Source organism: Amblyomma mixtum, chromosome 10 (genome assembly GCF_055824585.1).
Source record: "Amblyomma mixtum isolate Tamu chromosome 10, ASM5582458v1, whole genome shotgun sequence".
Taxonomy (NCBI): Eukaryota; Metazoa; Arthropoda; class Arachnida; order Ixodida; family Ixodidae; genus Amblyomma; species Amblyomma mixtum.
In genome coordinates, this window is record NC_143021.1 from 144362088 (window position 1) to 144374991 (window position 12904).

Sequence of the window (12904 nt, forward strand, 5' to 3'; positions counted from 1 at the left end):
GCGTGGGCAACTCGGCACGCGTGAGCCTCGTGGATGCCTGAGCGTCGAGTGACCACGCGCCGCAGGAGGTGAGTTAGAGTGGCAGGTGGTGACAGCGCGGTGGAGGGCTTGCACATTCTTAGCCGCATGCAAAGGGAAGCCAAGAACTTTGCACTGTGTGCCGACAGGAATGGGAGAGCCAGAAAGGTGGAGAGAGACGAAGTGGTGGTGTGAGCGCTGGTAGGAGGAATGGTTGAGAAGGAGAAGCTCGCATTTCTCAGGAGCAGGAGAGAGGCCAGCGGTGGTGAGAAAGGAGTCGATGAGATCTAGGCCACGTTGCAGGGTGTCCTGTACGTGACCGGGAGAGCCAGATGAACACCAGAGAGTGATGCCATCGGCGTAAAATATATGATGCAGGTCGGGAATTTCAGCTAGCTGGGAGGCGAGAGGGGCCATAGCGAGATTGAAAAGGGTAGGAGAGAGAACAGCACCTTGAGGAGTGCCACGGGTGAGGTGGTGTTGGTTAGACAAGTGGGTATCTACTCGAAAGCGAGCCACACGTTTAGAGAGGAATCAGCGGATATAGGAGTACATGCGGGAGCCACAATCCAAAGAGGCGAGTTGAGAAAGGATGTGATCGTGGCAAACACCGTCAAAGGCCTTGCGAACATCGACGGTCACAAGTGCGTAAATTTGAGTGGGTGTAGGGGACAGGAACGTTTGCTGGGGAATCATAAACACGTCCTGTGCACAGACGCGGCGTCGGAAGCCGATAAGAGAGTGGGGGAAGAACTCCCGTGCCTCAAGAAAATCAGAGAGACGAGTCAGAGCCATTCGCTCAAGGGTCTTAACAACGCACGACGTCAGGGAGATTGGGCGGAGGTTAGAGGGAGAGGGAGGTTTGCCCGGCTTTGGAATCATAGAAATAAGGGAGGATGTCCAGGAGCTCGGCAAGCAGCCGCTCTCTCAGGCCTCATTGTAGGTTTGAAGGAGGAATTCTTTGGCGCAGTCAGGAAGGTTACGAAGTGTGGCGTACGTAATGGCATCCTCACCGGGAGCCGAGCTTGTAGCATTAGCAGCCAGAGCAGATTTGAGCTCCCGGAGAGTGAAGTATTGGTCCAGATCGGGGTTAGGTCCACCTGAGTACACCGGGTAGGAGGGTGGCAGAGGGGGCGGGAGGTAGAGAGAGGCGAGTTGATCAAAAACTCCGGAGGGAGTCCCCTGAGTGAGGGCTTTAGCTACAGTGGGAGCAAGGGAAGGCTTAGTGCCAAGGAGGGATTTTAAGAGAGACCATGCGGATCGCGAGTGCAATGCAGAATCAAGGCCATCACAAAGAGCACTCCAACGAGAGTGCTCGAGGGAGGCGCAGTGGGCGACGATCTCGGCCCGCAGAGCAGTGATCCGGGAGGAAAGTTGGGCATTGTGTGGTTGGGAGCGAAAGGAGCGTTGAAGACGTTTACGGCGACGCCATAAACGGAGAAGGTTAGGATCTGGGTCTTGGATTGGGTAACGAGAGCGAACGCGACGGCTACTGGACGTGATCGCTGCAGAGATGCGCGACGTCCAGTCGTCGTAGGATTGAAATGAGTCGGAGGCGAGATTAGTGCGAAAAGCATGCAAAAATGTGTGCTACGTCTGTGCATTGTCCAAAATATGATCACTTCGTTCTGCCTTGTGCTTCCATTTTTGTTCGTTAAGAGCGAAAGCTGTTTTAGTTATTTTAGCCACATAGGCATGCATTCTGCCATGGTACCACAGCGTCAGCCGTATGGCCTTAATTACTAAGCGAACTGAATGTACGTAGCGTAATGAAGTGATTAAATTTATTTTCATAATTTAAATTCAATTTATTGGTCACCACCTGCCCTAGTTGGCAGGTATAAATTGAAGAGTGTGAAATTCTCCTCTCCGTGTAAGGGGAGATTTAAGGCCAGAAGGAAAGATTGAGAGAAGATTGAGGTGGAACACGGCGGGGGGCCAGGTCAGATTTCTCTGATTAGCATTGACATGCCGAGGCTTTCTCTTACGGCTGACGATATAGAATCAACGGCCATATGCAGTAAGAAATGGCTAAACCAAAGCTGTAATATCTTTCAATGATTAATGCGCTTTGCCGTTTGTCTTAGTTGTGGAAATTTGTGTTGCCTCTTTTTTGCGGGGCCGTATACTATGAACGAACCGGCAACATGCCTGCTGTGATAATGATCGTTTTGTGATACCAATGAAGTGATGCCTATATGTACCTCACGCACCCGGTGTTCTTTTCGTTAGTTGCTCTCTCCCCACGCGCTTAACAGTAAGTAGCTGTTCTGAATAATATGTTTCAGCACCTACTAGAGCGTTGCTAGGTCTTATTGACATTTTCTAGCCATTGGCTTCAGGTGCGTCAGGAGAGGACGCAAGACTCAATTCATCCATCTTTCAACCAGGCACTTTCCATCCCCAGGGCGGTCCAGCATGCCAAACAGCTACACGTGGACGCTTGCTTGTCGCAAACGTCTAAGCAACAAATAAAAGAAAGAAAAATAATTTGCCTGCAGCGTGCCCTAACCTCTCCATCTTTTTTTATAGACGAATGCATTTATATTGAGTAAATAAGTGCATATTGTCTGACCAGAAATTACATTTGTAGATTAGTCTAAAATAAATGTCCGGGCTTGCAACTTTTTCATGGTTGTCGCAACAGCGCTATGAGGAGGACCGGGGTCAAAAAGTGCAAGAGGATGCAAAAGCGAACGTTTAAGCCACGCGCTTATGTTTCAATGGCAGTTCTTGTGAAGTCTCTGGTACCTCGTCCTTGCCGTTCCTACGACGATAGATAAACGGACTTGATGGGAACCGAGATGGCCGTATGACAAGCTGTACGTAAGTCGCAGGTTGCGAAGAAAAGCCTCCGTTTTTCAAGAGGTTCACAGCACACAGAATTTAGTGCTTAGTTATATTCCGCAGTTACACATTACGACATATTTATGCATTAGTGGGGTGACTAATACAAAAACCGCTACTTGTGCGAAGGCATAGACAGATAAAGAAGGAAGGGAGGGATGCTAACCGGAAGGGTGTTCCGGTTGGCTACCCTGCACCGGGGATCAGGAGACCTTTCAAGGAAAAGAGAGAAGGGTCAAAGACTACAGTGTGTCCCTTAAGCCAGTCGCTCTCAAGTAGCTACACATTGCGGTTTCTTTTCGTACCGCAGTGTCCATTGATGTGTAGGTTCTCGGATGATGGCTGCATTTAAGTTGATCCGCAATAATTGGATGTAGCGCGTCCAGTGCGCAGTACGCTGCTGGCGTGCGCAGGCTAGAAGCAGAGCACGGAGGACATCCATAAAGAATGTGAGCATTGCAGTCACTTGAAGATCTTGGATATGGTCCGTATCGTGGCTGTTGTCTGGGTTACCCGTAGGCGTTGCACACTGAGAGTGCGGCAACGTCACCGAGAGGTAGTGCTGACCAATTAATCGAGTCAGTAGGCGACGCCAGGCTCCCTTGATTTATTGCGGTTGTTTTTGTATTGCATCTGATGTACTGCGTGCCGCACACGAAACGTATCTTCATTACACATTTTATGTGACCAGGCACAGAAAAAGCAGGAAGACAATTCACGTTAACCTAGCAATCAATTAAAATGATTCTGAAACTTTCTAACCATTACAGCTAGCGTGCACGTGTTTACTGGGAACTCTGAGTCGATTGCACTCCTCGACTGCTTCTGATGGCGGAATGACAACACACGCGTGTTCCCAGCTAATCCCGTCGTGGGTATCAACTTAACTGAAAGGGGCTCCGACTAAACCTGTGGTATACCTAGGATGTTAAACGACGCCGCTTCACAAATATACTCCAGCAAGAATTTTTTTTTAATGCGTCTAGTAGAAACTGAGTTATTTGTAGTAATAATGGAAATTGACAGGTCTCCGCGCCTTTTTCCTCACGTCACTTTTTGCACGCTGGAATGTCGGCGCTGCTCCGCCGGCCGGCAAACGCGCAGGAGGAGGGGGCGGAGCTTCCGGCCGCGGCCACTGAAGCTGTGTGACGTCAGAGAGAGACGTCAATGCGAACCAATTACAGCACTTCGCTGCGACGCAACGATCGCTGCGTGACGCATTGCGTTCGGATTACGGCGAAAGCTCGGCGCAGCAGGTCGCCGCGAGGCGTGATAGCGGGAATTTTAAAAAATATACTGTAAATATTCGGTTCGCTTTTGAGGTCCTGTATGCGGCATGTTTGCACTCGGTGCCCTGTACTCTACATAATGCAAGCGCATTATAGGCAACATCAAGCACCCTTTTCAGGGACAATTTAATCCAGTTTACCGCGCCTTCAAGGCAGTGAGTGTGTAATAGAAACTCTTCTATATTGCAGTGAAGGGGTTCCGTAAAACGTTGCTTCCATTTCACTGGCCGAAAGTGGATGGCAAACCGTCATCCACTTCACCTGTCGCTGCCATATGACCAACACAGCTACAGCCGCATCGTCGCCGCTTTGTATGTGTACGATTACGGGTATTGAATTGAATCTTTTTCAGGAAGATACCTCGGGACCAATCGGTGTTAAAAAATTCCAACAAAGTTAACAAACATGCGCGTTGCCCACAGTGTCCTCAAAATTTATTCATTTATTTTATTTAAGAAGACGGGAGACAACTATTCTCTCACTCCGTGTCTGCCTATAATGGCATAGCCAGCGTGCGTGAACAGCGCTCACGTAGGCCCCGATCATCTGTTTTTTTTTTAGATGCTGCAAGTCGAATTTTGAGCACGCTGAACCTTCACGGGCAATTAGAAGTCTCTGGAAGGCACATTTTGGACAAATAAATGTTGGCTTGCACTGAAAGGCCACCGCGTTCTGTGGTGGACAAATTGACCACTTACACCACAGACCACACACACAAAAAAAGAGCTTGCTAAAGAAGGCCAACCTGCAGCTTACCTGCTCTCACAGTATAGCGATGCTAGCATGTGCCACGTATTTCTCCCAGAAGAATGTAAACAGGTATAAGCGTCTCTGGAATGAGTCGTGCAAAGCTACTCAGGTAGACCACACAGTTCAGCAAAGAAGACGCGCTACTGCTGCGCGCAATACTTACTTGCCTATGACGCGCATACTTGCCTTTCACTTAAACTTGACATAGACGTTGTGGTTTTTAATAAGGGAGTAATTACTCATTGCTCAAAAAAGTAATTACTCAAAACTGCATTAGCATTTCCTCGAGGTTTGCTACAAGAAGAAACGTGTCGTTATTGCAAGAGACCACGTTTTTTGCCAACAATACCTGAGCCAAACACGTGTACTGTGCGATGTCAGTGCACGTTAAAGAAACCCAGGTGGTCGAAATTTCCGGAGCCCTCCACTACGGCGTCTCTCATAGCCTTAGTCGGTTTGGGACGTTAAACCCCATAAACCAAACCAAACCACCAAACCTAATCCTCCCGGCATGCCTGTTCCGTTTCGTGATGAATTAGCTGCGGTGGCCAATGCCTTGTCTATTGGTAGTATTGAGAAACTTTTAGGATCGTTGCTAGGTGCGTGAAAGGGTTAACACAGCCCTACATCACTTGGATGCCAGAAGACGCTGACCGTGAAACGTGAGATGAGTCGTTTTAACCCACATCCTTCGCAGTTCGGTATAAAGACTGAGGTGACTAAAGAGCATGCGCAATATCAGTCCGTGGCACCATGCACGTAAAACCAACGCAGTTCTCCGTGCTTCAGCAGCGACGTGCGAAATTAACAGCGTCAATCCTGTTCTTCCTAAAAAATAAGAATGCACTCTAGAGGCTGATGCAGCGAATTGCACTCTCGTATTTTCAGGTTTCATAACCTCGTTAGCGTTGCTCGTTCACAGACACGTATTCGCTTCCTGCCATGCTGCCTGAAAGGGTCAGCGCGAGGGGAGATGAGTGAACAGCCCTCCGCTGTGTCATTCTTCGAAAAAGTGTGCGGGACTGCCCCCCAAATCTGCGTGACTCTGAAGCCCCTCTGGACATTACCAGCTTTCGAGATTGAGTGTAAAGGAAAGTTGTGCAAAGGTTACCATGATGCATTCCCTTGACGAGTGCCTGTCTCGACCCGCTCCTCGCGCCCCTGCTCTATTGAGTCCTTTCACTCTCGTACAGATAAAGGGACATCTCTCCCCTCCCTTTCCGAAGAAGAATGCGAGATTGCCGTCTGCGAACGAGGGTGTTTGGTTGGCAAATTATAGAGGGCGCTCGTTATTTTAATCATCAGCATAATCAGCCTGATTACGTCACTGCAGGGCAAAGGCCTCTCCCATGTCTCTCCAATTAACCCGGTCCTTCACCAGCCGCGGCCACCATATTTCCGCAAATTTCTTAATCTCATCCGGCCACCTAATTTTCTGCCGCCCCCTGCTACGTTTGCCTTCTCTTGGAATCCACTCCGTTACCCTTAAGGACCAGCGGTTATCTTGCCTTCGCATTACATGCCCTGCCCAAGCCCACTTCTTCCTCTTGATTTCAACTATAGATATCATTAACGCGCGTTTGTTCTCTCACCCACTCCGCCCGCTTCCGGTCTCTTAACGTTACACCTATCATTTTTCTTCCCATAGTTCGCTGCGTTGTCCTTAACTTAAGCTGAACCCCTTTGATAACCTCCACGCCTCTGCCCCATAGGTGAGTACCGGTAGGACACAGCTGTTGTATACTTTCCTCTTCAGGGATATTGGTAAGCTACCATTCATGATCTGACAGAACCTGCCATATGCGCTCCACCCCATTCTTATTCTTCTAGTTATTTCCCTCTCATGATCTGGATCAGCTGTCACTACCTGCCCTAAATAGACATATTCTCTTACTACTTCCAGCACCTGGCTGCCAACTGCGAACTGCTGTTCCCTTGCTAGGCTGTTGAACATTACTTTGGTTTTCTACATGTTAATTTTTAGCCCCACGGTTCTGCTCTGCCTGTCTAATTCATTGATCATGCTTTGCAGTTCATGTCCTGAGTGACTTAGCAAGGCAATGTCATCAGCGAATCACAAATTACTTAGGTATTCTCCATTAACTTTTATGCCCAACTGTTCCCATTTCAGGCCCCGGAATACCTCCTGTAAACAGGCAGTGAATAGCATAGGCGAGATCGTGTCTCCCTGCTTGACACCTTTCCGTATTGGAATTTTATTGCTGACTTTATGGAGAACTATGGTAGCAGTGCAATCGTTATAAATATCTTCCACTATTTTCACATAACACTCTTCTACACCCTGATTCCGCAATGCCTCCATTACTGCTCAGGTTTCTACTGAGTCGAATGCTTTCTCGTAATCAATGAACGCTATATATAGGGGCTGGTTATATTCTGCGCATTTCTCTATCACCTGATTGATTGCGTGATTATGGTCCATTGTCGAGTATCCTTTACGAAAGCCTGCCTGGTCATTTGGTTGATTGAAGTCTAAGATTGTCGTGACCCGATTAGCAATTACCTTAGTAAATACCTTGTAGGCAAAGATCGGTCTGTAATTCTTCAGGTTCTTGACGTTCCCTTTCTTATGAATTAAGATAACGTTAGCGTTTTTCCAAGCTCTAGGTACGCTCGAGGTCACAAGGCACTGCGTATACAGGGTGGCTAGTTTTTCGAGCACAATCTCTCCTCCATCCTTCAACAAATCTGCTGTTATCTGATCCTCACCAGCTGCTTTCCCTCTCTGCATTGCTCCCAAGGCTTTCTTTACTTCCTCCTTCGTCACTGGCGGGATGTCCCATTGCTGTGTTCCACTGTCTCTCTCAGTAACATTCTGATTGCAATCGCTACTGTATAGATTTGTGTAAAATTCTTCGGCTACTTTAACTATCTTATTCATATTGCTAATGACATTGCCCTCTTTGTCTCTTATCGCCTACGCCTAGTTTTCTCTTCGCTGCTTTTAGGCTACCTCCGCTCTTTAGAGCATGATCGATTTTCTCCATGTTAAACTGCAAGTTGCAAGTTGCAAACTGTCAGTTGGGAAGTTCGTGAGACCGGAAATGAAAGGCAACTGGCTGACATAAGCCTGCAAGCTAATGCTGGCTAACCGTGGAGGTCGCGCGACAGCCTTAAATCGATTTGCTGCGCTCTCCCCCCGCTTTCCTGGTGCTTCGGAAACCGTAGCCAATTGAACGAAATCGTTCGGTTCCCCGCCGGGTAGTTGCGTGCAGTGACCGAACTCTCAGCGTGTGCTACCTCGGACAATGAACCGCTGGACGCCCCCACTCCAGCTTTTTCTGTGCTTTGTGTCGTGCGCGTGTGATTGTACTGTGACCTACCAGATCCCCACGCGTGGGCGAGCTGTATATATGTTTATATTTTTCACGTAGATATGTAAATAGATTTATTGACAGTGGATTGGATTGTAAAACATTTATTGTGTCGAGAGCAGGTTGCGGAGGCACGTACTAGATGGCCGCTAGCCCAAGGCTAGCGGCGACCTCGTTGGCCCGCTCGATTGCCCGCACTTGGATCTTGGGGTCCGAGCTGACCAGCACGGCCTCCCACCGTTCGGGAGAAGGGAGCTGTATCAACTCCGCCGGAGGCGGATCATCTGCGCAATTCCACAGAATGTGGTCGTAGGTGGCCCTTTCACCACATTTATGGCAGTTTGGATAGTACTGGCCAGGGTACATGAGGGCAAGCAGAGCCGGATTGAGAAGGGAGCGTGTTTGAAGACGGCGCCAGGTAACTTCCTGCGCTTTTGTTAACGACTTGTAGGGAGGGGGATATGCGCGCCTCTCCAGCCTAAAGTGATGGGTGATGTCATGAAATGAGATTAACCCGTCCCTCGTGAAATTCGGGTCGGAGGGCGCGCTCACTGCCCGGTCGACGAAACCTCGGGCTTGCGCGTGAGCCGCCTCGTTCCCCGGATTAGACGAGTGGGCCGGGACCCAGATCAATTCAACTTCTCTAATCGCAAGGCGGGTGTTTTGAAGGATGCGGAGTGAGGTAGATGTGATACGGCCCCTCGCGAACTTGCGAATGGCTGTTTTGGAGTCGCTGAATATAATATCAGCACGCGTGTTCGCTATAGCTAAGGCTATTGCCGCTTCCTCCGCCGTCTCGGAGGAGGTGGTTTCTATCGACGCGGCCGCCAACGGGGCGCCGTTCCCGTTCACCGCGACCACTGCAAACGCTTTTCTCGGGGTTTGTCGGTATTCCGCTGCGTCCATGTACGCCACGTTGTCGTGTCAGCTGTATTTGGTGTGTAGTGCGCGAGCCCTCGCTGTTCGTCGGCCTTCGTGGTGCGTGGGGTGCATGTCCTTGGGTAGGGGTTTGATCAAAAGAGCTTTCTTGATGTGCGTGGGTAACTGCGTTTTCGATTCTCTCTCTGGGAGCTGTTCGCACATCTTTAGTCTGTATAGGAGGGGTCTTCCCGCACTCACACGAGTGAGTCGTCCGAGCTGTGAAACGAGGTGCGCCTCGCACAACTCCGAGAGAGTGTTTGAACCCCAAGGGCCAGCAACCTCTCCGTGGACGTACTGTGCGGGAGCCCAAGGGCCGCCTTGTAGGCCTGCCGGATTGTAGCTTCGACCTTGTTTCTTTCCGCCAGCTGCAGTTGCAGGTAAGGGAGGGAGTAGACGATCCTGCTCAGCACGAAAGCCTGCACAAGTCGACATAGATCTTTCTCTTTCGTGCCTCGTTTTTGCTGGAGATCCGTCTGATTAGCCGCACAGTCTGATTGACCGTGGCAGTGTACTCCTCCCCCTGTCCTTTCTGCTATCCTCTCCCCTCTTTTTTTTCACTTCTACACACTGTCTGCTATCCTTTATTTCCGCTGCCCCAGCTCAGGTGCTTCCAGCTGAGATAGCAGATGCCGGGGCAGCGAACACTCTTACCTTCCATATGAAATGTACCAATAAAACCACTACTACTAGTACTACTACGTTTGCGACTCGCCAGTCTGAAGCCGCCTTCCATGTGACAGCTGATTGCCGCTCATACCATACCAGCTTACTTCCTATTATCCAAGGAAGGAGGGGGAGAGCATGGGTTTACGCCACCCAGTTTACACTCGACGACGGGGGGTAGCGGCCAGCGCCGCAGACCGCAGCGCCTCCGCTCGGTTCCGAGCCCGTTCCGGCCGCCATCGCGGCTGCTCGGCAATGCTGGCAATCCTATGGATTTTTCCTTAGATCTAGAGAGTTTGGACGTTGTTTAGGGGAAAAGGGGTTTTTTGTATAATCTAGGGAAATTTCACTTGCTCGGAGAGTTCTTTTTTTTCCTCTCTCAAACTTTGAAGACAGTACAAGTTTTTTGTTTTTTTTTTCTCTAGAACTGACGGAGGCCTGCACAACACCGCCGCGCGCTCGAGTAAAGCCTGTTTCACATGCTAGTGAAGACGCTTTGTTGCTGCGGCGCAAAAGCTGTTTAGAGCCATCGCGGCGGCTCCAGCAATCAGAGCGGCGATGTTCCAACAAGTTAGAAATTTGCCGCTTGCATGCATGTGAACCAGCCTTTACACGGACGTAGTCGGACGTGTATGGTCCCTGACGTGGCCAGTTGCACCCGCTGCTGTGATCTGGCGCGCCACCGCCTTCCCTCAAAACGCGCACCCCTTCCTTACGCTATATTTGGAGCTCGCTGCACGAAGTGAAATTCCTATTTAGTAAGCATATCTGCATTTTTGTTTTGATGACTAGACAAGAACAAGGGCGCCGTTTTTTTTTTTTATAAAGGAGAGCCGCGCTGGAAATCGGAGCTAGTCTAAGAGAACAATTGCCAGTTCACCCGCCGCGGTGGCTCAGTGGTTATGGCGCTCGGCTGTTAACCCGAAAGACGAGGCTTCAATCCCGATCTCGGCGGTCGAATTTCGAAGGAGGTGGAATTCTGGAAGCCGTGTACTGTGGAATGTGAGTGCACGTTAAAGAACCCCAGGTGGTCGAAATTTCCGGAGCCCTTCACTGTTTCATCCCTTATAGCCTGGGTCGCTTTGGGACGTTATACCCTCCAAAATCATAAACCATAATTTCAAGTTCCATCACGACGAACAAAGTGAGTTGAGGTCACAAGAGTCATACAAAAGCCAATCACTGCTTCATTGCTTTAATTGACTCAATCTATTACGTCAGCCACCCTCTGGAGAAATCGCAGCAAATGAACACGCAGCTTTTATATCGCAGTTTCCGTACACTCCTCAAGCGACCTCCAGGCATTTTGTACATGGTATCCTTCGGCTGAAGTCTAGACCGACACAACATGAGGGAAAAATATTCAGTTAATTTCACATGCCGATGCATGTTTACTAATATCTTGCGTACAGTGAAAAAAAAAAGACATACGATATAAAGCCTTTAATTTGTAATTTCCAAAGAGCGCTACGGTTTATCCTGTAGCTTCATTTAGAAGTTCTTCATTTTACATCCTTCATTTCAAATGTACAGCTAATTTGCTTACCAGCGTCTGGTAATAGGGTAGCTGCATGATAAAACTTGGTACTGAACTACGCATAAATTTTACAATGCACAGCTGAACGCTATTTTTCGTATCTAGGGAAATCTAGGGAATTTTTAGTTGCAAATTAGGGTAGAAGTGACTCTGTAGGTTGGCAGCACTGGTTACGGTGGCCCGGTAATCACCGCAAAGGTGAAGCTCCTTGCTGTTCTTTTTAGAGACTATAACCAGAGGCGTTGCCCAAGTGCTGTGCCTCACCCGATACACGACGCTAGCTTTCTCTAGATGTGTCAATTCCTGTTCGGCTTGCTCAAGTAAAGCGTAAGGCACTGGCCTCGCTTTACCAAACACTGGTCGCGCATTTTCTTTCAAGACAATGCTAGCTTTGAACCATTTAATAGCGCCAAAACCTGAGTCGAACACATGGCTATACTTTTTTTTTTTTTAAGGGGAGTGTCACTTTCCACTGCCTGCACAGTCATGATCTCGTGGCCATTGATCCTAATTTGGGAAAGCCAGTCTCGGCCGAATAACGCGGGCAATCTCGCGCCCTGCGTTTCCTTTGCAATAACTAGAGACAGTCGAAACACTGATCTTTATATACAGCACTTTGCGTCCATAACTCCAGCAGTAGGCACAGCTGTGCCGTTGTATTTCGCCAATTTCACACTGGCTTGTCTTAAAATGGCATTAGGAAAGTGTTTCGCCCACTCGACTTCCGACATGATTGAGACAGCTGCTCCTGTATCAATTTTGATGGGAATATCTTTGCCATTTATCGTAACCACAATAACAATAGCAGGTATACCAGCTTTTTGGGTAGTGTGACACAAAGTCAGTAGCTCAACACTGCTATCATCCGGCTCTACAGAGTGCACTACTGTAAGGAGATAGCGCCACCCAGCGGCGTTCGTGAGGAGAAGAAGACAAAGCACGAGGAGCGCGTGCGGAGGGGAACGCGGGGCAGGTCGAAGAGGATTACGTGGCAGAGAAGAGAACAGCGTGGTGGCGACGGACGTGGACGAGTTCTGCTGGCTCCCCGAGTTCCGGGCTTGGGCCTCAGCCGCAGACGTCCGGGCCACCAGACCTGGACATCCATCGTCGAGACCTCAACCACCAGGCCCAGGCGCCACTCTTCTCCGTCCATTCGTCAGCTGCTCCACACAGGCCGCTTCGGGCGCCTACGTGACTTTCCCGGGATACCAGACCTGGAAACCGTGCCGGGAGCCCACGGACGCCGACGCTGCGGTAGCGTTGCATCAACATTGGAACGCCCAGAGACTCCCTGACTGCCCGACACCCAGCCAGTCCTCCCCGCTCGTTGCTCGAATAAGAGACAAGTAGTGTGACTTTACTCTTTGACTCTGTTTTCTGCATTTTTCGTAAGCACTTTGTTCTGTTCCCCCGTGTGTTTTTCCCGTGTGTTGTTGCGTTGCTGTCTTGTTCCTTTCCTTTTTTCTCGCTCATATTGAAATTGGTTTCTTTTCCGATAAAAGCCGCCTCGTTTATTGTTTGTACTTTTGTGTCTGTTTAAAATA